Genomic DNA, 6,072 nt, shown 5'->3' on the forward strand with positions numbered 1-6,072 from the left:
AATATATGTATTTGTGTATGCTTAGCATGGCTGAAATGTTTCGAAAGTTTGTTGTTGTTCCGCGTTTAATCATAAAATTACTTTCCTCTGAAAAAAATATATATTTTTTCTGCAAAATATTTTACGTTGCCACGAATCCGTATATACATATTTGCATATACATATAAGCGTATGTATGTGTGTGATTGCCTATATATGTTTTTAAATTAATTTTAAGCAAGACTACACACACACGCAAACTCATTCAGATGCTCACTTTGTGTTTTTGTTGTTGTTGTTATTTGGCAAGGGCGGCATAGCATACAGGTGATTTACTTGCTGAACTAGCCGCCACAAAATACGCCAAACAATAGCACTAGCATCAACGAAAGCTACAAAATAGTCGCCATCAAAACCACCGCCAACACCTCGCTTCGCTGCCGACCATATTTTACGGTATTCTCAGTGGTCGTTGCTATTTTTACTCGGATGCGCATAGGAAACTACAATACATACAATACATACATACATACTATGTATGTATATGTACAACAGTAATAATCGCCAGCCGTTGCGGGCCTTAGTGTTGAATATCATTAGATATTTGTCTTTTCAAATTGGTGCGTGTTGTTTATATGTATGTATATATGAGCAGCTCCTGGTATTTTATTAAAAAAACGCACATAATCCTCACTACTGTTCCAATATTCATTTAAGTATATATTGGTACAATATATAATATAACACGACTCTACAAAAAATTGTTTGTTCTTCATCCTAAAGTTTAATTTATGATTCTCTGTTTAATTACGAACTGAAATGAAATGAAAAGAATATACATTTTTGCGGTATAAAGTTTGTTTTTGTAATAGTTGTAGTAAAATACTCATTTTTTAGTTTTTTCTAAATTTTAAACATATTATATACAACACATTCAAAAATATTATACATCTATTATATAATAATTATATAAAAATTATGTTGAGACAGTGCTCCTAGATGACACTCGAGTCATAAACAACAATTAGGTGTTTTATACAAGTCCAGAATAACTTACAATGTCGTCGCGAAAGTGTAAATATGATGCCGCTGCATTTTGGTATATATGCCAAAATATATATTTTTTCGTCTAATTATGACCAATAAATCGAAATTTAATACTTTAAAGTTAAGGTCAAATTTTGTGTTAAGCCATGTAATCAATAAGCGTATTTCTCCGACCGCATTAACATATATTGTTTGCCTATTGACCCTGATCACTTCGTTGGTTTTAACACTTTTCATTATGCCTATGTATGTGTGTGTGCTGATCTTTCCTAATATTTTCTTGAAGAACGTTGCATAGCGTCATCTTTCGTCATATACATACAGACAGTATTTCGGCAAGCTTTAGATATACATAAATACATACACACATGTTTTAATATACAAGTATGTATCTAGACACATACATACATATGTATATGAAAATGGTCAAATTCACCACCCCTCATGCATACTTATTAAGCATATATTTCGCAATGTGTCGAGTGAAAAATTCCGTTGCTCTCCGTACATACTAACGTCTAACTGTATATGCTACTTGCATTGCGCTTTTGTTTGTTTGTATGTATTTGTGCGCAAGAAAATGTATTGGTTTATGCCGCCACGCAACAAGTTTTTGGCTTCACTATTTTTACCAGCGATGACACAGAAATTCTTTTCATTTATTATCTTACTTTGGGGCTTCGGCGTATTATTTGCAAATAAAATACACGGATATATACAGCATTATGTACAGGCAAGACAGAGTGTGGTTTCTACATAGATTTTTCATATCGATCTGCCGTAATAAATTATATTTTATTGGAAAGGCTCACTTACTGTGTGTGTAAACAGAAAACTTTGAGATAAGGTAGTAAGATGGAACAAATATAGCTAGCACTTTTAATTGTCGAAAATTATAATTAATTTTTTTGTAAATAAACAATGTTTTTTAGACGAATTATATTTGATGAAAATATATTAAAATCCTTTTACTTACTTGAATAGCTTTAAAGCCTATTTAGCACCAAATTAATTAAAAATATACTTCTTCCTCCATATTTATAGTTTTAAATATTTTCATATTTCATACAACTTTAGGGTTCTATCCGCTTATGAATTTCAAAAAGTCGAGTTTTGTTTTTGCAAATATGGTATGGCGAATGTACATACGTATATACCTATGAGAATATTCTCGAAAAATTTAAGTATATATTTTTCTTGAGGGCAGCCGCCATGTTATCAAAAAACAAATTTTTGACTAGTTCTTCGATCATTACCTCTATTCATATATAGTAATAATAATAACTGTTTTTTGTTTTTTGGATTTGAGATAATTTTAGGCAGAAAAATCGCCAGACATCTTTTTTCGGAGGTCCTCTTAAATTTCGGCCACGGGACCAAACCATTTAAAAAATAATTGCCGATTTTTAAATTACTTTGAGTTCGGTAAATGTACATAACTTATATTTATTAAATTAAATGCCTATTCAAAAAATATTGACAAAAATATGTTTTTTACTTGCAAGTGGATATAAGGCTTTAGGTTTTTTGTTAATGTAAATTTGTAAAATAGATATTATATAAGTTATAATAATAATATTAAATCACGTCATTTCAAACAACAATGCATTCGATGAAATATTTAAAGCTTGAGAATGTCAAAGTCCTGAGACAAAAATTTACATACATATTATACAATAATATTGTTGGGCGTATGAGCAACATAATGTAGTCTATTAATATTTTATAATCTTCCATAAACTAAAGTCTTTTTTGAATTAAATCATAACTTCTTTAAAACAATCTAATTTATTCACATATTTTAAATAGTTTTTGTTAGATCAAAACAACTTTTAACTTTGCGTTGCGCCGACGGAGCGTATGAGTAATTTTATAGCGCTCATGTTACTCATACGCCCTCCACATTTGTATTTGCATGAATTTGAAGTTTTCAGTGACCAAACTAATGTCAAGAAATCAATAAAAAAAATTCTTGTAAAATGTGAAAATTAAAATTTTAATAATATTTAATAATCTGTAGTTAATTTGAAAATGTCTGTCATTAATCAAAATATATTACGAATTAAAAATAAATTAACTACTATTATTATATATTTAATCTCAACAAAATTTTGTAAATATTATTTGAGCTATTAAGAAATATTATGGGAAGCAGTGTCGAGGCTGTTTATGGCAGAAAGGAAGGTCACAAAAACTGTTTATATGCTCAGTATCTGTTAATCAGAAATAATACCAAAGGCAATTGTATTTCAGAAATTTAGTTTTATATGAACCACCAAGTAGGTTGTCATTGTCATTGCTTATTATACATTTTAATTTAAATAATACAGAAATATTGATAATAGAAACAATGTAAAAAAGCAGAAAAATTCAATGTTTAATACTCAAATACAATATTATTTTCATAAACTTTCTCCTCCTTAGTAGCGTTACTTAGCCTGCTTAACATGTACATATATATATTATTTTACCATACCAGACAATCCGCCGCTACTCCCACCCCATTATATTTCTCTTCGGCAAAAGTAGCTCATCCACTTGTTGCCTTCTACCAGCATCCCAATTCATCAATGGGCTTGATGGCTTAAAGTACGCAAACTCAGTAATTTCACTTATCTCTCTAGTGCTCTTTTGTTTTGATTTCACTTTTATTATCACTTCTGTTGTTTAAGGCTTTCTAAATAATCAAAACGGCCTCTTTCAAGTGCCGAAGCATCTACTTCCATGTCCTTTTAGAAGTTATTCAACCCAAAGCTGCACAACAACTACGACTTGGTAGTGAGAATCAGCTGTTGTTTGTTTACAATAAGCATCTGAACTGGACTAGAACTGCGCAGGCCTCCCGATGTGCTGAGTGTGTAAACAAAGAGTATTTTTTTTCTTGTTAGATTCACCCCTGAGCTATCTAACTTAAGCCTACTGCCTACTAAAGTTATACAGCTAAATATTTACTGTAATCTGTCGTTACTAATCCAACTAATGTTATTACTTAATCGCTTCTGTGCGCCATTTAACTGATTTTATGCTTTCATATAAAATCACAATAATAACGGTCGTATATTATTTATAAAACCTTTATCTCCCACGCCGCTTACACAAATTTTATCGAAGACAATAAGCCGATAAGGACACAACAACTTTATGCAGTGAGGCTTCATTTTGTATACATACCTACAAACATGTCACTTATACGCAGTGTTTGCCATAATCGCTTAATGAGTGAATTGTTTTCCAGTAGCTTCATTAGGTTATCGGTGAAATGGCGAACAAAGGCAAACAATTAAGAGGGGACGATTCACCCCCTACTCGCCTTGCACTCACCATTGACCCACTTTTCCCAACTGTCCTGCTTGTGGCCTAACGGCAATCAACCCTATCGACCCGCGTTGGTGGAGCCGGTGGGCCTCGGCAGTGAAACGATTTGTATGTTTGTGCACACTTAACAAGCTGACGACGGCGACAATGCGCCGAATGTGTGTGTATATGCTCGTCGAGTTAGAGTATGCGCGTATGTAATGAGTGGTGGTATGCTGCTTGTTATCTCCGATAAAATATGTGTGTCGTTCAAAATACAGCGTGTGAAGTATGTAAAAGATAAAAAAAATTATACAGAAATGTATTCTAGACATTTTCCCAAAATTTCGGAGACATTTAAATAAACTAGTATTTTTATCAAGTTTTTAATTACTTTATTATGAAAATATTTTAACTAAATCATACTCTTAAATAATATTCAATATATAATATAAATATATATAAGGAACAAAAAATAATTTTTGCCATTTTTTAAACATTTAGAAATGAAAAAACAAAATTTAATTTTTGGTAAATTTTATTTATTATTTATTTTCAAAAAAAATTGCTAACATAAACAAATCCAGAATTGTTTTTTTTTTGTTGTGTTTATACAATATAAATCTACATAATTTACTAAAAACGATCTATATATTTTCCGAAATTTTCGGAAACATTTAAGAAAAAAAGTCTTTAAGAAGCTTGTAATTAAACTACATAATTATGTATATGTATATGCAAAGGACAAAATATATCTCTTTTTTGCATTTTAAAAAAAGAAGAAAGAAGTTAAAGAAGTTTTCTAGATCGGACAACTATAGCATAAAGCTGCTATACATTCTGAACGATCACAACCAAATTCTTTATAGAACACTTCTTTATTCGACGTGAAGAATTTTTTCAGATCGGAACGCTATATCATATGTCTATCATATAAACTGAACGATTAAAATCAAGTTCTTGAATGGAAACTTCTTTATTTGTGAAGGGTATAATGACTTTGGTACAAAGTTAAGGTTTTCTTGCTGTATTTCCTGTGGTTGGAAGTGGAGGTCGTAAGGATGAATTGGTGATAAATTTACTTATGACCTGCAATAGTTAGTTTAATACAATATTTATTATTTTTCCGTCGGATTTTATTATTCAAAAATATTAAATTTGCATTATTATAAGATTGGTCTTCAGAAACATGCATCTTTGATACATGTTAACAACAAACGTGGCAATAATTAATAATCATCTCTCTCCATTGCTATTAGTAATAACGCTTGGAAGCAAAAGTAATAACGCTCTAGTTTTCCGAAAAGAGTTTTAATAATGTTTCAAAGCCCTAGCACTAAATCTAATCTAAATCTAAAAAAACATCATATTTCAATATAATGGTTTTAATAATTAAGCGAATTAAAAATCCTTAAATTTAGTATTCAGTAGCCAGCAATCGAAGTGATAATAAATAATTGCAATTCAAATTAGAATTTTTTGTAGAAATCATAATGAAAAAAATCTTATTGCCAAAATTCTCAATCAAATTGCGCAAACGTTTAAACATTTGCATTTTTCAATTGGAATTTATAGTCATTAATTTTCTTCCTCAAAATTAACGCAGAGATTATGAGTTTCCTAAATACATACATATACTACAGATAAAATTATTGTATTATGTTTACAAAAGCGAAAAAATCGAGCAATTGGAAGAAAGCCAAATTCAAGTTCAAAATAAAATTTGAAAAAAAAGAACAGTTTCTTAAGTAT

The sequence above is a fragment of the Bactrocera oleae genome, chromosome 2 (assembly GCF_042242935.1).
Source record: "Bactrocera oleae isolate idBacOlea1 chromosome 2, idBacOlea1, whole genome shotgun sequence".
NCBI classification, from domain to species: Eukaryota; Metazoa; Arthropoda; class Insecta; order Diptera; family Tephritidae; genus Bactrocera; species Bactrocera oleae.